Here is a 23,153-nt window from a genome sequence, read left to right as displayed (position 1 = left end):
CAATCTGTCTACTGGCCTGAAATGTATGAGGTATGAGGCTTCCTAAAAGATGTAAAGTTTGAGAATTACAGAGTTCTCAGAGTAAGTGGTGTGGTATGCTCTTGAGATGGAAAGGTCAGGGATGAATGAGCTCTCCTCCCTCTGTTCTTCCTTTCCCTTGTTTTCTCTTTCTTCCTCTTTTTATTTTATATGTCTTTTGAGTTAGACAATTTGGGTTCTGTTTTCAATTCTACTGATTTCTAGCTATTAGTTTAACCGTGTGAACTTATCTCCCTGTGCCTTAAGTTACCTTCTTTGTCAAATGGAGACTAGGAATGCCTATTTTGAAAGGCAGTTAAGAAGATAAAATTATACAAATAAGATATATTTTAAGTGATGATCCAGTGTGTTATTGTTAAAAATTGAAGCAAAAGTTTGACATGTTTAACTCATTCAGTCTACAAATATTTCTTTTTTTAATATGTAAGCTCAGTGAAAGTACAAAGACTATAGAAATAAAACAGACATGGTTTCTGCCTTTATGAAGCTTGAAATTGACAAGAAGGAGAGATAGTAAACAGGTACAGGCCAAACAAACACTCAGAAAGTGTGATCACAGCAGAAACTAACACAATATTGTAAAGCAATTATCCTCCTGTTTTTAAATTTTATTTTCAACTGGAGGATAATTGCTTTACAATGTTGTGTTGTTTTCTGCTGTACAACAGTGTGATAAAGCTGTAACTGTACATAATCCCCTCCCTCTCGAGCCTTCCTCCCACCGTACTCCCATCCCACCCCTTCTAGGTCGTCACAGAGAACCAAGCTGAGCTCCTGTGTATACTTCCGTTTCCCACTAGCTATCTGTTTTACATTTGGTCCTGTATATGTTTCAGTGCTATTCTCTCAATTTGCCCCACCTTCTCCTTCCCCTGTTGTGTTCACAAGTCCTTTCTGTACATCTGTGTCTTTATTCCTGCCATGCAAATAGGTTGATCAGTACCATTTTCTAGATTCCATATAAATGTGTTTTTTTCTTTCTGACTTACTTTGTTCTGTATGACAGATTTTAGATTCATACACCTCACTTCCCAGGTGGCACTAGTGGTAAAGAACCTGTCTGCCAAGGCAGGAGACACAAGAAATACGAGTCCAGTCCCTGGGTCAGGAAGATCCCCTGGAGGTGGGCATGGCAACCCACTCCAGTATTCTTGCCTGGAGAATCCTGTGGACAGAGGAGCCTGGCAGGCTGCAGTTCACATGGTTGCAAAGAGTCGAACACGATTGAGGTGACTTAGCATATAAATAAACACAGCAAAAGGTGAATGTTCCCATTAAATATAAACATTACAGATATTCATATATGTAAAACAATACTTAATAAGGACCTGTGTCATAATCTTGAGTGGGAAGTTTTAATATCTAAAAATATATCATTTCTCTCAAATGCATCCATAAATTCTGTTCAAAATCTCAGAAGGATCTTCAGAGGACTTTTAAGAGCTATTTCTAAAATGTATATGGATTAAGAAAAGTGGAGATGGGGAAAACAGCCAAAATGTTTTTGAAACAATATGAAAGTAGAGAACCTTGTTGCATCCAACATCAAGACTCATTCTAAAATTGTGCCATTAAGTCTGTGTAATATTTACATGGGGTAATAAATAGACCAATGAAAGAGAGTCCAATGCCACAGACCACTGCAGAAGTGTAGCCTTACATTAGTGGGGAACGACCGAGCTAGTCAGTCAATGATACTGGGTCAATTAGTTAGCCGCATGGGAAAAAATTCAATTAATTTCTTACTTTATACCGTACCCCAAAATAAAGCCTTTATTTACATAACCATTTCCCAATAGAATGCTATTATAAATAACTGGAATTAATATTATTTTACCCAAATCTTTGTATTTCTGACTTTATTAAGTCAAAGGGCATATTTCTTTTTAAAATATTTGATACATAATTCTGGTTGTCTTCTATAAAGATTATACTCTTTTATATTACTGCCAGCAATGTTTTAAATGTACCTGTCTCATCAGAGCACCAGATACAACTTTGAATAATATGTTTTTAATTTTTTAATTTAAGTAAAACATTGCATTTATATTTTAATTTACTTGAAAACAATTTTCTAGTGCAAGTAAATGTTTTTTCACATGAACACTAGCCATTTTTGTTTTGCATTGTCTGCTTATGTTCTGTATTCCTTTTTTCTATTGGAGGCATTCTTAGTTTTATTTTCCTATTGGAGCTTTTTTTTTTTAATTGTTTTGTGTAGCTATGTATATATTAAGGATACTGGTTCTTATCAGTGTTTTGTAAAAATTATTTTTAGTTGTTTATATGCCCTTTCTGACATATGTAAGTTTCTTTTTTTTAAACTTAGATCTAGTATTTTTCTTAGAATTTAAATATTCATTTTTTCTAAAGTTACCTAATACCCTGAATTATTTAATAAAGATTCCATCACATGTCCACTAATTTTTAGAATCATACCCTAAGTTGTTAAATATAACTGGACTCCACATCTGGGCTAGCCAGTCTGATTATATCTAGTTTCAGACCAGATTTCAGCATAGGACTTTTGAATTGAAAGTCTTAGCATAAGAGTTCTTATTGTCCTAAAAAGACATTTTTGAGGATAAAATTATTTATCCATATAGTACATTTATTGTATTATTCTTCTAAGTTCTGCTAAGTTTATATAGCAGGTGAGCAAACTTTGATTTTGATTTTTTAAATTTCTTTTTAAATTCCTTTTTGTCTTTGTTCACCTCTCTTGCACCTGCTGACTTTCTCTCCTCCATCCTTTCTCTCTCATTCTGTTCCTCATTCTCTTTCTCCCTTTCTTCCTCCTTCCCTTTCTCCCCTTTCTTTTTTTGCATTCTGCTCTGTTTTTCACATGTCAATACTTTTCACTATTCTAATTGTCTTACTTAGATTTTTTCTGATATTTCTTTTCTGTTATTCTTTTTCTCTGTTTTTTCTTTCTTTCTTTTTCTGTTTCTGTTTTACTAATTATGTTAAGATGGCATTAGGCATAGATATGGTCAGATAATTAAGAATGACAATTTGTGGAAAGAAGTAAAAATGGCCCTTTAGAAAATCAGAATATGAGATACTTTCAGTTAGAATGGCTGTTCATCAAATACTAACCAACCTTTCCTTTTATAAAAACAAAGAATTTCCCCTGTTTTTGCAACATGTTTTTTTGTTGCTGTTGTTTGTTTTTGCAGCTTTTGTCATTCTTTCTCCTTAAAAAGAGTGAAATGAGCGGCTTATACAGCATAGCCTGCTACTTACTTTGAGAGGTCCGATTGGTATTTCTTTTAAACTACCTGAAAGTCAAAGTACCATTAAAAATAGTTTACCACTCTCATTTTTTGTTTTTGAGAAAAAAATTCTAGTATTTTTAGGATACTTGAAAAAAAATTGGGAGGCCTGGTGTGCTGCAGTCCATGGGGTCTCAAAGAGTCGGACATGACTGAGCAACTGAACTGCTCTTTGGTAGGGGAGGATGGAACGTATGTTGAACAGAATGAGTCAAAAAATGGCACTTCCCCAAAGCAGATAATGTTGAGTTGATGAAAGTAATAGATGCCCAAAGACACAATCAAATGTTAAATATTTTATTCCCACTAATGACGTATGAAAATTTTCATTAATTTCACATCCTCACCAACACATGGTATTCTCAGTCTGCTTTATGGTAACTATTCTGATGGGTATGCAGTGGGATCCCATGGTAAACTGAATGTATGTTTCCCGGATAAATCATGAATGAAGCACCCTTTCATTTGCCACTTAGAACATTCTTGATGCTTTAATTTTACTTTTAACACTTTCATTTATTTATATACTATTAAAATGATGTCACATTATAACTCAGGAAGCAGGTGTATGTCTATAATCATAAATATAAATATTGATTGTATTTATTTATATGCTACTAAAAATACACAAATTATTTTGCAGGAAACGCATGCATGTGTGTGTGTGCAGAGATATTGATTATCCCTCTGACTCATTGATATTAATCAGATATATTTTTTAGTAAATCTCAGCTCAAAAATTTTAGCATATTCAGTAGTATATTTGGGAAAGCTGTTGAAACTATCAATTTTATCAACTAAAGTTGAATTTAGTTGGTGATAAAATTTTCCAAAAAATTTATTGCAATAATACTGGTAAGACAGGTCTAGGAGGAAGTAAGAGTTTAGTTTATCTATTCTTACAACTAATCATCATTAAGTGGGTGTGTATAGAATAAAGCAAAATATCAATGTTTATCTTGTAGGTTTAAAATGAAGTTACTTCATGGTATCATCTTACCTTACCAAATGACATTATGAATCTTTAAGACACAAAACCTCTTAACCTTCCTGTGGTGTTTTTCTGAGTTCCTGTAAGTCATGACTCTCAATTATTTCTCTGCTTGGCTTCAAATTTTTCCTTCTATTTCCTTGGACTAAATCAGCATGCAAAATCAAGAATACTGAGAAAAATGTTACTCTTTTCTTAGACATACCCAACTTATTACATCTTTGCCCAGCTGTATGGCTAATCCTTACTTACATTCCTTCCTAAGCAAACATGAAATAATATTAATGATTTTCAAGTGATTGTTTCATCAGGGATGGATTGAGGATGTTATGAGTCTTCAGAAGAGATGATTACTTTTGTTGCAACCAAAAAGTTATATAGGTTTATTGGTGTTACCACACTGAATCTTGGCTGTTCTTTGCATTTCATTTTTCTAGAATATGAAGATCAAAATATATAACTTCCAGTAGTCACTTCTCAGTCATAAGTACCAAGAGTAAATTGACCACTATTTGTATTTTCTAGGGGCAAATCAGTTTCTTCCAGATGATCTCAATTTACTAGAAACTGGATTTTTCAAGGGCCTTAAAAGTATTTATGATCCACGTGCTTCCTTGTGAGTCCCCAGAACCTATTCACAGAAACCTTCTCCTATTCATAAAAAATATCATAAACAGAAGCCCAGGGAGTTTCCTGTATAAAAGAAGTCTAACTTTTAAATGGCAGCAGCAGTTTATTAAGAATGTTACTTTTCTATGATTAAAAATAGATTTTGTTATACTTTCTCCATTTGTATCTACAAAATGAATTTTTGAAGAATCCTCTTATTCCTAATCATCTCACTCACTTCTCCGTATTTGAATTCAGAGCCACTTGTCCTATTTGGGAAATAGAAGAAGTAGGTAAGGAGAAAGTTACCCTAAGCTTTAAAAACTAGATTTTTTATTTTAAATGAATAGATTTGTTTTTAATTTACTTTCATAGTATAGTAATATACAAATAGAAAAGTGCTAAGATTTTACTTGTACAGCTTGCTGAATTTCCACTTATGTATTTTCTAGCCAGGTCAAGAAAGAGAAAACAGCAACCATTATCACCAGAATCCACACTGTGCCTCCTCTCAATTGCTACCACATCTTTGCTACCAGTTTTTCTCCTGTCTTGACTTCCTAAGCCTTAAATGTATTCTCCTAATTCTTGAACTATCTGTAACAGGAATCATATGGTACATTTCTTGGGTATTAGGCTTCTTTTGAAGCAATTTAGATAATTTGATTTGAATGTAAGAGGTACTCATTGGCAATACCTGAGTAACACTAATGTAAGAATACAGTACTTTGGAATATCTTTCAGGGGCTACTTCTAGAAGTTTGGTATTACATTTGGTATGAAGAGGATGAATAGTGGTATCAGAGTGGGAGTGACATGGAATAGTAAGTTAATATTTATCTTATAATAAAATAAAAGAAATTTTATTGAAATATGGTTGTTGTACGATGCTGTAAATCAACCATATTTCAATAAAATTTCCTTTAACAAAAGGTTGTTTAAGTCCATTTTACAAAGAGGAATATACAATTAGTATCCAACCACAGAGAAAAGTAATCTTGAATATATATATATAACTGTATATTCTGTTATATACACATATACATACACACACACATATATATATATTTATGTGTGAGAATTAAGTTGCTTCAGTCTTGTCCAACTCTCTGCAACCTTATGGACTGTAGCCTGCCAGGCTCCTCTGTCCATGGGATTCTACAGGCAAGAATGCTGGAGTGGGTTGCCATGCCCTCCTCCAGGGAATCTTCCTGAACGAGGGATCAAACCCACATCTCTTATGTCTCCCACATTGGCAGATGAGTTCTTTACCACTAGTGCTATTTGGGAAGCCCATATATATATATATATGCTCAGATTCTTTTGGGGTTTATTTGGGATTCACATATACACACTACTATATGCAAAATAGTAGATATAATGGTCATCTGAGTTAAATTCACCCATTCCAGTCCATTTTAGTTCGCTGATTCCTAGAATGTCTACATTCACTCTTGCCATCTCTTGTTTGACCACTTCCAATTTGCCTTGATTCATGGACCTGACATTCCAGGTTCCTATGCAACATTGCTCTTTACAGCATTGGACCTTGCTTCTATCACCAGTCACATCCACAGCTGGGTATTGTTTTTGCTTTGGCTCCATCCCTTCATTCTTTCTGGAGTTATTTATCCACTGATCGGTAGCATATTGGGCACCTACTGACCCAGGGAGTTTCTCTTTCAGTATCCTATCATTTTGCCTTTTCATACTGTTCATGGGGTTCTCAAGGAAAGAATACTGAAGTGGTTTGCCATTCCCTTCTCCAGTGGACCACATTCTGTCAATGGACCATTATATCTACTACTGAGGGCAGGAATCCCTCAGAAGAAATGGAGTAGCCATCATGGTCAACAATAGAGTCTGAAATGCAGTACTTGGATGCAATCTCAAAAACGACAGAATGATCTCTGTTCGTTTCCAAGGCAAACCATTCAATATCACAGTAATCCAAGTCTATGCCCCAACCAGTAATGCTGAAGAAGCTGAAGTTGAACGGTTCTATGAAGACCTACAAGACCTTTTAGAACTAACACCCCAAAAATATGTCCTTTTCATTATAGGGGACTGGAATGCAAAAGTAGGAAGTCAAGAAACACCTGGAGTAACAGGCAAATTTGGCCTTGGAATATGGAAGCAGGGCAAAGACTAATAGAGTTTTGCCAAGAAAATGCAGTGGTCATAGCAAACGCCCTCTTCCAACAACACAAGGGAAGACTCTACACATGGACATCACCAGATTGCAGCCAAAGATGGAGAAGCTCTATACAGTCCAGCAAAAACAAGACCAGGAGCTGACTGTGGCTCAGATCATGAACTCCTTATTACCAAATTCAGACTTAAATTGAAGAAAGTAGGGAAAACCACTAGACCATTCAGGTATGACCTAAATCAAATCCCTTATGATTATACAGTGGAAGTGAGAAATAGATTTAAGGGCCTGGATCTGATAGATAGAGTGCCTGATGAACTATGGAATGAGGTTCGTGACATTGTACAGGAGACAGGGATCAAGACCATCCCCATGGGAAAGAAATGCAAAAAAAGCAAAATGGCTGTCTGGGGAGGCCTTACAAATAGCTGTGAAAAGAAGAGAAGCGAAAAGCAAAGGAGAAAAGGAAAGATATAAGCATCTGAATGCAGAGTTCCAAAAAATAGCAAGAAGAGATAAGAAAGCCTTCTTCAGCGATCAGTGCAAAGAAATAGAGGAAAAAAACAGAATGGGAAAGAAATCTCTTCAAGAAAATTAGAGATACCAAGGGAACAGTTCATGCAAAGATGGGCTCGATAAAGGACATAAATTGTATGGACATAACAGAAGCAGAAGATATCAAGAAGAGGTGGCAAGAATACACAGAAGAACTGTACAAAAAAGATCTTCACGACCCAGATAATCACGATGGTGTGATCACTGACCTAGAGCCAGACATCCTGGAATGTGAAGTCAAGTGGGCCTTAGAAAGCATCACTACGAACGAAGCTAGTGGAGGTGATGGAATTCCAGTTGAGCTATTTCAAATCCTGAAAGATGATGCTGTGAAAGTGCTGCACTCAATATGCCAGCAAATTTGGAAAACTCAGCAGTGGCCACAGGACTGGAAAAGGTCAGTTTTCATTCCAATCCCAAAGAAAGGCAATGCCAAAGAATGCTCAAACTACTGCACAATTGCACTCATCTCACATGCTAGTCAAGTAATGCTCAAAATTCTCCAAGCCAGGCTTCAGCAATATGTGAACCGTGAACTTCCTAATGTTCAAGCTGGTTTTAGAAAAGGCAGAGGAACCAGAGATCAAATTGCCAACATCCACTGGATGATGGAAAAAGCAAGAGAGTTCCAGAAAAAACATCTATTTCTGCTTTATTGACTATGCCAAAGCCTTTGACTGTGTGGATCACAATAAACTGTGGAAAATTCTTCAAGAGATGGGAATACCAGACCACCTGACCTGCCTCTTGAGAAACCTATATGCAGGTCAGGAAGCAACAGTTAGAACTGGACATGGAACAACAGACTGGTTCCAAATAGGAAAAGGAGTACATCAAGGCTGTATATTGTTACCCTGCTTATTTAACTTATATGCAGAGTACATCATGAGAAACGCTGGACTGGAAGAAACACAAGCTGGAATCAAGATTGCCGGGAGAAATATCAATCACCTCAGATACGCAGATGACACCACCCTTATGGCAGAAAGTGAAGAGGAACTAAAAAGCCTCTTGATGAAAGTGAAAGTGGAAAGTGAAAAGTTGGCTTAAAGCTCAACATTCAGAAAACAATGCTCATGCCATCTGGTCCCATCACTGCATGGGAAATAGATGGAGAAACAGTGGAAACAGTGTCAGACTTTATTTTTCTGGGCTCCAAAATCACTGCAGATGGTGACTGCAGCCATGAAATCAAAAGGCGCTTACTCCTTGGAAGGAAAGTTATGTCCAACCTAGATAACATATTCAAAAGCAGAGACATTACTTTGCCAACAAAGGTCCGTCTAGTCAAGGCTATGGTTTTTCCTGTGGTCATGTATGGATGTGAGAGTTGGACTGTGAAGAAAGCTGAGTGCCGAAGAATTTATGCTTTTGAAGTGTAGTGTTGGAGAAGACTCTTGAGAGTCCCTTGGACTGCAAGGAGATCCAACCAGTCCATTCTGAAGGAGATCAGCCCTGGGATTTCTTTGGAAGGAATGGCGCTAAAGCTGAAACTCCAGTACTTTGGCCACCTCATGCGAAGAGTAAAGTCATTGGAAAAGACTCTGATGCTGGGAGGGATTGGGGGCAGGAGGAGAAGGGGATGACAGAGGATGAGATGGCTGGATGGCGTCACTGACTCGATGGACGTGAGTCTGGGTGAACTCCAGGAGTTGGTGATGGACAGGGAGGCCTGGCGTGCTGCGATTCATGGGATCGCAAAGAGTCGGACACGACTGAGCGACTGAACTGAACTGAATAATAGTAACTGCCATTGTCTAAGTACCTATTATGTGCAAGGCAACTTTATAAACATTATCTCATTGTATTCTTACTGTAAAAGATAGGCATAGGTATCCCTATTTCAGAAACCAGAAAATAAAAGAACTTGCCCAGGTAGAAAAGAACAGAGCCAGAATTCAAACTGTTATGCATGATTCTAGAACCTTTGCTTAAAGCAACTGAACCAGAACAGCTTTTTCTTTTTCTTTTTCCTTCAATTGAAGTATCCCTGTTGGCTCAGTGGTAAAATTTCTGACTGCCAATGCAGGAGACACAAGTTTGATCCCTGGTTCAGGAAGAACCCCTGGAGAAGGAAATGGCAACTCACTCTAGTATTCTTGCCTGGAAAATCCCATGGACAGAGGAGCCTGGTGGACTACAGTCCAGAGGGTTGCAAAGAGTCAGACACAACTTAGTGACTAAACAAAAACAATAGTTGATTTACAGTGTTGTGTTGATTTCTGCTGTACGGCAGTGATTAAGATATATATATATATTATATTATATATATTCTTTTTCATATTCTTTTCCATTGTGGTTTATCATAGGATATTGAATATAATTATCTATGCTATACAGTAGGACCTGTTGTTTATCCTTTCTATACATCATAGTTTGCATCTACTAATTCCAAACTCCCAGTCCTTCCCTCCCTGCCTCGCCCTTGGCAACCACAAGTCTGTTCCATCAGAGCAGTCCTAATGCAACATTTATATGATAATTCTTAAAGCTAAATGTTTAGAGCTGACTTTGACTTCTCCCCTTAGCCTATTCCCCTCCCATCTTCCTCATCTCAGGCATTAGTGCCTCCATTGGAGCAGCTCTCAAATCAAGAGACTAGGCCATCCTTTGTTTTTCCTCACCCCGCTTATACCTAGCTCTTCTGCAGAGTGCACCTCTCCTCTTTCCAGCCACCCTCCTTGTCTGCATTTTTACTTTCTCTGCACTTGTCCTCACGTCTCACGCCCAGAAGCCGCCCTCTCTCCCAGCCACCTCTCAGCATGTGCCTGGCTCCACCCCTCACTCCCATTCCCTTCTCCACGCTCACATAGAAGCCCAAGAGACCTTTCCATAGCGCTCATGGAATCATATCACTCTCATCCAATGTCATCCACTAAATCTCAGATAAAATTAAACTCTATACAGTGCCCATGAAGCCCTGCCTGCTGTTTCCAGAGCTGCCTCCCCCATCTCCATTCTCCATGGGTTCTTAGGAGCGCCCTTCTCTTATTCCCAAGACTCTTTTTTTTTCTTTCCTAGCTCCTCCCACCTACCAGGCTCCTGCCCTCTGGGACTTTTCAAGTTCTGTTCCCTCTGCCTCAGAAGTGATTCTCCAATCCCAACACATGAACAAACACACATTCTTTACCCAGCTATTTTGTACATATCCTTTAATGTCACTACCTCAGAGAAAACCTCTCTGACACTCTCTCTAAATTAGGTCTCCCTGTTTCACTTACCCAGGGAACTCTTACTTTTCTTTCACAGTAGTTATCACCATTAAAATGCTAATTTGTTGGTGAGCTAATCCAATATCTCCTTCACTAAACTGTAAGCACTATAAGGGCGGCAGGGATAGGGAGATAATATATATATTTTAACCACTGTATGCACCATATATGCCTGAGGCACAGAAAGTTCAGTTCAGTTCAGTTGCTCAGTCGTGTCCGACTCTTTGCAACCCCATGCACTGCAGCACGCCAGGCCTCTCTGTCCATCACCAACTCCTGGAGTTCACCTAAACTCATGTCCATTGAGTCAGTGATGCCATCCAACCATCTCATCCTCTGTTGTCCCCTTCTCCTCCCGCCTTCAATCTTTCCCAGCATCAGGGTGTTTTCAAATGAGTCAGTTCTTCGCATCAGGTGGCCAAAGCATTGGAGTTTCAGCTTCAGCATCAGAGGCACAGAAAAGTACACATTAAATGTTTGTTGATGGAATGAAAGGCAGACAGCTTAAAACTGGTATGTCCATTTAGTTCACTAAGTTGACAGTAAATATTTACTCTGCTCTGAAGAACTCCAAAAGTAGTAGTAAAAGATGCAATAAAGCCTTAAGTAACCAATTTGCAGTGCTATTCTGTTCATCTTATTTATTCTTTCCTCCCCTTCTCTTTTCTCTCCTCTCTCTTCCCCTCACCACCCTCTTCCCTTCCTTTCCCTTCCCTTCAAGAAGTATTTCCTCCAGTTATCAGTAAAAGCATCAGGGTGTCTGAGTCCCACAGAGCTACATGGAAGGGCTTTCTGTGACTCACTGGCCCGTAGCCACAGTTAATTTTCTTGCCCAGAGTTTCATTAGCCATTTTCAGTGATTCCAGAATACCATAACTGCAGAGTCTAACAGTAAGCATTAGTCTGGAGATCCAGACTGTTAGGGAATTTACCAGACTCCCCCAAAGAAGGTGCACTGGTGTACAAGAAACAAATTATTTCTCTCCAGGTCTCTGAAGATTAGGAAATACGGGGATCAGAGCACAAAGTGGCCTTTATCACCGTGTGCCCAGCTCTTCTCTATTTTAGAAAACCCTTGTTTTCACCAAGCAGCAAATATGAGTCTTCATGACTAAAGTCCCTAATATATGGATTTTGAAAGCTGCCCTGCTATGGTATGGTGATTGGTTGAAAGCTTGGTGTTTTGTAGCTCATTTGAGGACCTGAAGCTTCTCTTTAGTTACAACTGTTGTTCCTAATTGGGAGTGTAAGTCAATTATATCATCCAGACTCATTGTCCAAACCCTGTCATTCCCAGACCATTCACAGAGGTCTCATCCTTGTAAGCACTGGTACAAGGAAAATTCTCTTCAACACGAGGGCATGGTTTCAGATAAACATAAGCATCGTATGTTTGAACCAGCAGAGTATTAAGACCTGACTCACTGGAGACTTTCATTCTGGCTTAAGTTTGTGCCTCTCAAGAGGTAAAAAAAAAAAAAAAAAAGCCTACTAAGCCACACACACATTCTCTCAGAGAATGGGAAGGAGTGGTTATCATTAATTCACAAGAACTCAAGTGATATTTCAGCTGCACCCATGTAAAGTCCCACCAGACTTTTTGCCTTATATGATTTGGTTCATTGCTGTTGGTTGCCTACTTCTTAGGACCCTCTGAGGATCTACTGCAGACAGATTATTTAAAATGTCTCACCCTGTGGACACTTGCAATGGGTGACCCTAGGACCTCCTCCTTCTCAGAGGTGATTTCCATAACTTGAACACATCTTTTGAGCTCCTTAAAAGACAGTTTTGTGCTGAGTGGTACATTCACCTGTGGAATCGGCTTCCCTTAAGCCTTATTATCCAAACAGAATTATAGTAAAAGCTTGGCAGACTTCCCAGCAGAATTCTCACACTTGGGAAGACATATGGTGGTGGGGGTGGGGTCTAAGATAGGTTTGAGGCTGGTCAATCAAGTTGAAGATATCATTTGGCAGGAATATTAAATATGCCACCTGTGAAAAAAATGAAAATTCATTTAATTTTTATAATTGCTGTCATTGAAAGCCTCCATGTATAGTTTTTTTAGTACCTTGTCCAAGATATAGATTCATTAGTTATAGATTATAAAACTCAATCCATAAGTAGTGTAGTGTGGATAATCTGAAATTGCAGAGAGAGTTAATATTGAAATCATTTACAGCACTTAGAGCTAAGTAAGTGGAACAACACATGAAAATCTAACTAGGGATACATTACACAGCTGTCTAGCTCCCTCATCCTATCCTCCTTTCTCTTTCTGTTAGAACATTCTCTTGATGACATCACTGTATCTTACATAGATGCAAACACTAAACGTTTTGGAGGCATGTAAATCATCATTTAATTTTTTTGATTTTAGAGTCTTTTGTCTAAGTTTTTCTGGTCAAGTAAAAAAAGTAATTTTCTCAACATGTACCAGGAAATTAATTAGTCAGCATAGATACTGATGACATCAGCATGTCCTGGATTTAACCCAAGGAATTGTAGAGGAGGAGAGAACTAACAATTTATGTGGTTAGTTTCTGCCAAAAGTTGTACGAGGTACTTTGTACATTTTATTAACTCTGTCATAGCAACTCTGTGACATGTACACTATTATCCTTGTTTTTCATAAATGGAGTAATGTCTCGAAGAGATTACAGTAGTTGCTCCAAATAACACAGATAATATCATGTTAAACCTAGGATGGATCAGACGTTAAAAAGTCTGCCTGCGGTGTGGGATACTTGGGTTCAATCCCTGGGTGAAGAAGATCCCCTGGAGGAGGGCATGGCAACCCACTCCAGTATTCTCGACTGGAAAATCCCATGGACAGAGGAGCCTGGCGGGCTGTGGTTCATGGGGTCGCAAAGAGTCAACATGACTAAGCAAACATGTCCATCCATCCCGAATCTAGGATCTTAAGTCTGATAGTGCACCCACAGAGGATTGAGGTTAATTATAGCCAATCTATGAAGCAATAAATGTTTCAAGAATGGATGCAAGTTCTGAAAGCAGCAGAAAAACTAGTGGAACATGTCTTTGTTTTATTCTAAACTTAAGATTCTGAAATTGAAATGTAAGACTCAGTGAATATTCTTTCAAAAATAAAAGTTTCACAGGGAATACTTTAAAGATGAAATCTTACCATTTAAATTATAAATTGTTTTAGGCCCAAATTCATAATTGAACCCCCTCCACTAAAAATCCCAGAACATCAAATATTTAACAGTAGGTACCTAAGAGAGTTCTGAATATGAAAGAAGAAAGTGAGACACTGAATTAATTATCTACTGGTGTTTAATCATTCAGGCATTTTTATTGATTTGAATTCAGGTAAAGTTACTCAGACTAAAGAAGTGAGACATAATATTTCAGAAATGCTCCTACTTTTTTCATTTGAAACACAGCGTTTATTTTCTTGTTTTTGTTTTTTTATTGGAATATAGTTTATTTACAATTTTGTGTTAGTTTTGGGTGTACAAAAAAGTGAATCAGTTATACATATTCACTTTTTAAATATTCTTTTCCCATTTAGGTCATTACAGAGTATTGAAAAGAATTCCCTGTGCTACACAGTAGGTTCTTATTAGTTCTCTATTTCATATGCAATAGTGTGTATATGTCAGTCTCAATCTTCCAATTTATCCTTCCCCCGACTCTTCCCCTGGTAACCATAGATTTGTTTTCTACATCAGTGACTCTGTTTCTGTTTTGTAAGTTCATTTGTACCATTTTTTTTACAGTCCACTCCTATATCTTTTTTCTTTACTGTCTTAATATCTTGAATATATGGACAGACATCATCAGAGATCCTGGGTGCTACATCAGCAGCCCAGATTTCTGTAGAGAAGCAGAAGTGTTAGGCTCTAGCTTGTCTCCCAAGTGAGAGGAGGAATAGATAGTCCAGGAGAAGGCCACAAGTGTCCTCCCAAAGCAGGGTCTGTGTTCACTTTTTAATATAATAAAAATACCGTGAATAATGTGGCACCATCATCAAAGTTGGGGTTCCATGATGAAAGGTTTAAAATGGAGCAGTCTGTTAGCTCTTGCCTTTGGCAAAAACTCTCAACCTTCCCTGATTCTATAGATGCGTCCAGAAACTACTTGTGCTCCATTAAATCCTTAATTTCCCACAGAAAGAGTGAGCTCCACTTCCTGCTGTTTGTACTGGTTTAGGGAAGTTTCCTACTCTCATATTTCAAAATATTTCAGGAGTTGTTTCAATTTCTGTTAATAAGAGTATGTCTTATAGTAGTGTGAAGTGCTATTTATCACTTTCAAATGCCCTCCCTTGTCAAGAAATGCATGCCTACAGAAAATACTATGTAACCCAAAAGGCAAAAAGATAATGTTCAAAACATGCTTCTGAAGGCATGTAAGGCTCCCAGGAGACACTGTTCTTTAAAGTTGACAACCCCACAGTAACTGAATCTCAGCATCATTTGTTTGAACCCCTATCTAATGCTAGAATTTCTTCAGGACTTTTCTTGCCAAGCTCTACTTGAACACCTCTGATAACCAATATCTTCCTGCCCATCAAGCCTATATCCCCAAACAAGAGCCCTGCACCCTCGCCGCATGATGGAATCACTTGCAGAGTATTTCAAATGCCCGGGCCTGTACCAGAAAGCTGTTGTGACAAACAAAACAAGGTGAAATACGTGAAATCACCTTGTAAACTATAACTTACAGTAAAAACATAAGGCACATCATCGTACACCTGTTAAAAATAATTTCTAAATATCCACCCATCATTCCAACCTGTCTAAACTTTTTTAGATCCTGATTGTGACATCCTACTTATTTTGTATCCCTTCCAACCATATGTCACATTTTCTATTTAAAATTTCATTTACTTTATGACTAATAAATGAGTATTATTGAGGGCCTACAGGATTCAAGACACTGGCCAGTGAGACTAGTATTTCCATCCAGTGGTCACGTTGACCCAAGCTGGGGACCCTCTTAGTGCCTCTGCTCTGTTGATGCCCTGATCAGGCTTTCTTTGCTTCTTCACTGACATGACATTGGTCATTTTAATACGTAGTAATCAAATTTTTCATTTTTTAAATCTAACCATTTCTTTAGACCTGTACATTTGCCCCATGTTGGGTGTTTTTTTTTTTTTTTTTAATATTGCATTTCTTTCCTGTCAAGCTCAAGGTCAGTCAAGAAATACAGATGCTTTAAATATTTCTGGGCTTCTTTTTGGCTCAGCTGGTAGAGAATCCACCTGTAATGAGGGAGACCTGGGTTTGATCCCTGGGTTGGGAAGATCCCCTGGAGAAGGGAAAGGTTACCCACTCCAGTATTCTGGCCTGGAGAATTCCATGGACCATATAGTCCATTATTTTTGACACCTTACAAGTAAACTGGCTTTTAGGATATCTGCATAGTTTGTATTCATTTGTCTATTTTAGATCTGTTCCTAGAGAACTAGAATGCTTTTTTCAAATGTAACCATAAAACCTGACCTAGCACAGGAGGCCAAGGAGAGCCTGAGTCTTGTCATTAAGCCATTAACTCTTCTGACTGACAGTTCCCTCCCAGTCCTGGGAGATTAAGAACCCTTAGTGGTAAGAATTCTTTATCTATCTTGCAGGCACTCACTCCTACTTAAGTAGTTTCTCTGCCTCAGCACAACCTAGTGGAGGCTCATCCCATTTCCTGTGGGGTTCACTCATCCAACTCAGAAAAACCTGACACTGACTGTTTTTAGATGGAGGAGGAATCAGGCTTTCTGGAAAATGATGCTATGGAATATGATGACTGTGCAATGGCCATGTATATATGCCACATCACTTAAATAACCAGGCCAAAGGATTTTTCACTCTGTGCCTGATGTTTCTATTTTCCTATTGGTATCAGTCACTTAAATGCCAGCTTCGCCTGACTGTTTATGCTTTTTACAGCAAGTAGGATGTAAACCTTTTGAGTTTGCTGAAAGTTTGCTCCTGGTACACAGAATTATGCCCTTAAAAAAAAGAAAAAAAAAGTCCTCACATTGGTACTGACAATGGAAATGCAAGCTTCCAGAGCTTGTGCAGGAAGGGGGCACAACCTTGTTTACAAGGAGTGCCCAGGTCACTGGGCCTAAGCCCAAAAACCTCTGTAAGGAATTTGTGACCTGATTTTTCTCACCCTCTCTTTTAAAAGTATAAAAACTCTTTATCATTTTTCTCTGTAGGATAAAATTAGAGCCCTAGGAAGTTTTTAAAAATAGTTATTTATTTGGCTGCACTGGGTGTCTTAGTTGCAGCATGTGGGATCTAGTTCCCTGACCAGGGATCAAACCTGGGCCCTCTGCATTGGGAACGTGGAATCTTCGCCACTGGACCACCGGGGAAGTACTGAGCCCTAGAAATTTAAATTGGAAGATTTTGTTAGTATTCTTAAAAAAAAAAAGGTTAAATATCTATAAAAACTAAGTCAGACTATCAATTTTAATACTGAAACCCACCATGTAAATTCTAACATGATTATTTCATATGTTATTACTCACTTAGCCAGGAGCCTTAACTCTCTCACTTATTTAACAAATGTGTTCTAGTTTCCCTTGAACTAAATACATAATAATACATTACTCTATAAAAGACCAGGAAAAGCCAAGACCGTCTTAAAGAAAAATAACCAGAGAACTCATACTACAAGGTACCCAGATCTATTAACAAGCTGAAGTAATTAAGACGGCATCATCCTGCCATAAGGACAGACAGATTGATCAATGAAACAGAGCAGAAACAGAACTGTAGGTACGTAGTCATCTAATTTATGACACAAGTGACTTTGTAACACACTGAAGAAAAGCGATCTTTTCAAAAAATGATGATGGGTAAGCTATACCCAGGTGGAGAAAATATATGGTGACTCTCCTTATCCCACACCATACACAGAAATCAATTCCAGATAGATTGCTGATCTAAATGTGAAAATTAAATAGTAAATCTGGCAAAAAAAAAAAAAAAAAAAAGGAGAACATCATCATGACTTTACAGCAAGCAAAGATTTCTTAACGAGAACACGAAGCACTAACCATAGGAAAAAAAAGAATAAGAACTTCCCTTCATAAAAAGACTCCATTAAGAATCTGAAATGGTAAGTTATAGAGAGGGAAGATATATTTGTACAACAAATATCGAAAAAAAGACTCATATCAGATTATGTTTGTTTGTTTTAATTCCCACAAACCAATAAGCCAGACAACCTAATAGAAAGTTGGAAACAGAGAGATTTGTGCAATTTGTAAAAGAGGGCTTCCTAGGTGGCGCTAGTGGTAAGGAATCCACCAGCCGATGCAGGAGCCATTAAGAGCTGTGGGTTCGATCCCTGGGTTGGGAAGATCCCCTGGAGGAGAGCATGGCAACCCACTCCAGTATTCTTGCCTGGAGAATCCCATGGACAGAGGAGCCTGGCAGGGTCCACGGCATCGCAAAGAATCGGACACAACTGAGCGACTAACACATATACACACTAACCTATGCTGCTAGATGTCAAGATGGCGGTTACCTGTGGGTCAGGGAGGTGATTTAAAGGAACATGTGATGCAGGGATTCTTTGATGCTGGTATTGTTCTATTTCTAGGTCTGGTTACACAGGTCTGTTTATGAAAATAAACACAGTTTATGGAAACCTCTCAGGCTTCAAACTTAAGATTTATGCATTCTCCACATGTTTGTCACGTGTGCTGTGTTCAGTCCCTCAGTCGTGTCTGACTCTCTGCAACCCCATGGCCTCTAGTCCACCTGGCTTCTCTTTCAATGAAATTTCCAAGGCAAGAATACTGGAGCAGGTTGCCATTTTCTACTCTAGGGAATCTTCCCAACCCAGGGATCAAACCCGCTTCTCTTGCATCTCCTGCATTGGCAGGCAGATTCTTTACCACAGTGCCACCTGGGAAGCCCTATGTTTATTATACTTAGTAAAAAATTTAAAAGCAGTATAGGCCAATAATCCAGGTGCAAAAGAAAGATGAGTCCCATAAAATGGAAGGGGCAGTGTCAAGATATTCCAAATAAAATTACTAGGGTGAGGCTGCTGCAGAGAATGAAAGTAATCATCAACCATGCTTTAGCCAAACTCAAGTTAACATGGGTGTATTATTGAATTCTACTTGCACTGTTTGGACTCTTCTTTCAGTACAATAACTGCATTCAAGATGGTCCCTTTAACTTCCCAAGAAAAACTTAGGATTTCAGATAAAGCTCATTTGAATACAGAAGGTATACTTTTTGTTGTATGGGTGTATTTTCTGAGTAGTGAATTTCAATTGACAAAACCAAACCAGCAATTTTTTAAGTTAAGAAATATTTATTAGAGTTTTGCTCATCTGAAAAGGGTTGAAATTATTAGTAGCATTATTTGAAGAGGATATCACTGATAAAAATACTTTTAACTAATGGGTAATTTGAAAAGCCCCCCAAAGGTACTTTTTATCTGAAGGAATGTACAGCCGACAAAACTACTGTTACCAAGCAGTCTTTTTACCACCCCTGGGAGGTTCTAATCAAGCCTGGAGCTCTGATTGAAATGCTAGGCTCAAAGTGGGAAAACTGATTAACAAAATAAAAAATCCAAAGTGTTTCCCATGCAAACAGTCATCAGCGTATCTTATGTAATTATGTAGCCCATAAATCAACACAGCGTGCAAGGCTTCACTCAGGGTGTAAATATCTTAATGACTGAGACGTCTTTAACCATGAATAATTTATATCTACATGATCCATTTTTCTCAGCCATGCTTCACTTCAGCAGAATAAACTAATCTTCTGTCAGGGGATGGGCTCTTGATTATTTCTTCCTGATTTTTCTTCTGTTAGTTTTTCTCATTTTGACACAGTCCATTTTTTTCTCTTGCACTTTCTTTAATGAGGGGGCCCCATTCATCTACCCTGTCTGCTCGCTTTTATTCTTCCTATGCATCTTCTTAGACATCTTGGAATAAAGCCAGGGCTTTTGGACTCTGGCTTCTCATCAGACCCTCTGTGGATGGAGCTGGATGGCAGCAAGGGAACTCGGCTTAATACCACAAGGTGGTATGGGCTTCCTGACGTTGCTGTGTGGAAACATGTATTATGGAAAACAATTGCTAGAAAAGGCTAATGATCAATTAAACGTGAGCATTTGTAGATCCTCTTCTGTGATGCGGAGAGTAACTGCCACATGGGTAATTCTGGAAAGCAGTACTCACTTAAAATAGTTTTGTTTTCCTAGAGCCCATTAAGATAAAGGCAGCTGAGAAGCATTCAGCTTCTCAACTAAGAAGCTCATCTTGAGCATTCCAGCTCACCATGCTCAGTCTCCTCAGACCCCCATAGGTCTCATATCATTGCCATTCCTTTGACTTGTACCGTATGTGTGTGTGTGTGTGTGTGTGACTCGGTCATGTCCAACTCTTTTCAACCCCATGGACTCTTGCCCACCAGGTTCTTCTGTCTATGGGATTATCTAGGCAATAATACTGGAGTGGCTTGCCAATTCTTTCTCCACGTTATCTTCCCAACACAGGGATTGAACCCAGGTCTCCCACACAGCAGGCAGATTTTTTATTATCTGAGCCACCAGGGAAGCCCTGTACCATAGATACTTGGTAATAATTGCCTTTCTCTGGACAGTCCTATGGACAGGGAGCTTCAATCACCTTCTGTGGGTGGTGTCATACCTGATATACTTGTTGACATACTTGAGTAAATCTTCCTAGAAAGCTGGAAACCATATCCTATTAGATAACCCAGTATTTTATAAGCATTTTGACTCTTACTGTATTAAAGTTTTCATAGGGTTTGGGAGGATTGCAAACATTATGTGTCCTGTAGTTTAAGAAAAAGTAGAAACCTCATGAGGTTCATCAGAATAAATTTCCATCAGTTCAGTTCAGTTCAGTTCAGTCGCTCAGTTGTGTCCGACTCTGCGACCCCATGAATCGCAGCACACCAGGCCTCCCTGTTCATCACCAACTCCCAGAGTTCACTCAGACTCACATCCATCAAGTCGGTGATGCCATCCAGCCATCTCATCCTCTGTCGTCCCCTTCTCCTCCTGCCTCCAATCCCTCCCAGCCTCAGAGTCCTTTCCAATGAGTCAACTCTTCGCATGAGGTGGCCAAAGTACTGGAGTTTCAGCTTTAGCATCATTCCTTCCAAAGAACACCCAGGGCTGATCTCCTTTAGAATGGACTGGTTGGATCTCCTTGCAGTCCAAGGGACTCTCAAGAGTCTTCTCCAACACCACAGTTCAAAAGCATCAATTCTTCGGTGCTCAGCTTTCTTCACAGTCCAACTCTCACATCCATACATGACTACTGGAAAAACCATAGCCTTGGCTAGACAGACTTTTGTAGGCATGCTGCTGCTGCTAAGTCGCTTCAGTTGTGTCCGACTCTGTGCGACCCCATAGACGGCAGCCCACCAGGCTCCCCGTCCCTGGGATTCTGCAGGCAAGAATACTGGAGTGGGTCGCCATTTCCTTCTCCAGTGCATGAAAGTGAAAAGTGAAAGTGAAGTCGCTCAGTCATGTCCGACTCTTAGCGACCCCGTGGACTGCAACCTACCAGGCTCCTCCATCCATGGGATTTTCCAGGCAAGAGTACTGGAGTGGAATCCAAAAGTTCTATCCCACTCCTCTGTCTTATTGGCATGGGCCCCAAGGGGTTATGTGAAGGAAGGGATAATATATTTTCATGTTTGAGTCCCCAGTGCCTTCTGAGGTTCCTGGAATATATAAATATAGTCAATAAATGTATTTTAAAATTCATGTTGTTGCAGGAATGATGATGTAACCTGCAGACTTAGAAAGCCCAGTTGTGTGAGAATATGAAGTGGGTGATCTTCTATCTTGGCAAGAGTCTAATTAGGTTTCCCCAGCCTCCTGAGACTACATGAATCCTTCCTCTGACTCATGCGATGGCCAGAGCATTTGGATCTGGTCTAAGTCATGTATATGAAAGCCAGCATACCAGGGTCTCCTCACAGAGGACCATTTGAATTATCTAGTATCCAGCTTTTGCTGGAAATCTGAAGTAAGGTAAAAGATTGCTATTTAGGTAGGTCCCTAGAGAGAGAGAGCCAATCTATCTGCCCTGGGGTCTGTCTTTTGATTAAGTGGACCATCACATTATCTTGTCTCGTTATAGAGACAGCATCACTGATTTGCTTTTTAATCATATGCCTCAAGAAACAGGCATTATGAAAATACATTGAGGACATCACCCCATTATATCAGCACTATCTATTAATATATCTGGGCTTCCCTGGTGGCTCTGTGGCAAAGAATTAGCCTGCAATGCAGGAGATCCAGGTTCAGTCCTTGGGTGGGGAGGATCCCCTGGAGAAGGGAATGGCCACTTCAGTATTCTTGCCTGGAGAATTCCATTACAGAGGATGCTGGTGAGCTACAGTCCATGGGGTCTCAAAGAGTCGGAAATGACTGAGCAACTGACACTTGCACAATTCCACGGAAAAGATATCTTTTAGAGCTCCCTGCTACAAGAGTCTTGTAGAATCTTTATTCCCACTGTAGGGACTAGAAGACCTCCTCTTTTCCAACAGTGCAGGATTGACCGTGGTTTCCAGGAAGTTTAGTCGTGTTTTTTAATTGTAACAAAATTCACATAACGTATAATTAACCACTTAAAGTCTAAAATTCAGTAGCGTTTACTACATTCACAGTGTCATGCTACCATCAGCTCTGCCTGGTTCTAAAATGGTATCTGCCTGGTTCTGAACAGTCACTCTCTAGTCCCCTCTGCCCCCAATCCCTGGCAGCTACCAATCTACTTTCTATCTCTGTGGATTTCCCTGATATTTAAAGTCATTTTTGTAATTCAGTCAAAGCATCTCTATTAACCCTTGTGGGCAAGGTGTTCTTAGGTCTTTTTACTCTTCCTGATTACTCCTTTATATTACATTTGTTTCTTTGTTTGTTTAAAGCAAGCAGCCTCCAGACCTTTGTGGAAGGAAGTTGAGTAAGAGATATGTACAAATAAGGATATCCTCCTTTGAAGCTCCAGAACCATTTGTCCCTGAGTAATGCCAGTCTCTTTTAAGAGCTCATAATCCTAGGGGTAGCTCATTTACTTGGCCATTTCTAGCTGCTGTGTTGTTGTTCAGTCGCTCAGTCATGTCCAACTCTTTGCGACCCCATGGACTGTAGCACTCCAGGCTTCCCTATCCATCACCAACTCCCAGAGTGTGCTATACACACTTATAGATGGGAAATGACCAGTAAGTTCAAGTTCCATCTGGAAGAAGGTGGGTTGACTTTCTTCCAGTAGGCTGTTCTCTAATTCTTTTTCTATCAGATAAATTCAAACACTTCTC

General features: G+C 39.1%; 1 protein-coding gene across 1 annotated transcript in view; it reads left to right on the top strand.

Moving 5' to 3' along the window:
* GRIP1 (glutamate receptor interacting protein 1) overlaps window positions 1-23,153 on the top strand; it is a 752,861-nt gene that overhangs the window by 607,236 nt on the left and 122,472 nt on the right. The gene's annotated exons all lie outside the window — the stretch shown is intronic.

This window comes from Bos mutus, chromosome 5 (genome assembly GCF_027580195.1).
Source record: "Bos mutus isolate GX-2022 chromosome 5, NWIPB_WYAK_1.1, whole genome shotgun sequence".
Lineage (NCBI taxonomy): Eukaryota > Metazoa > Chordata > Mammalia > Artiodactyla > Bovidae > Bos > Bos mutus.
This window is presented reverse-complemented; position numbering and strand designations above follow the sequence as displayed.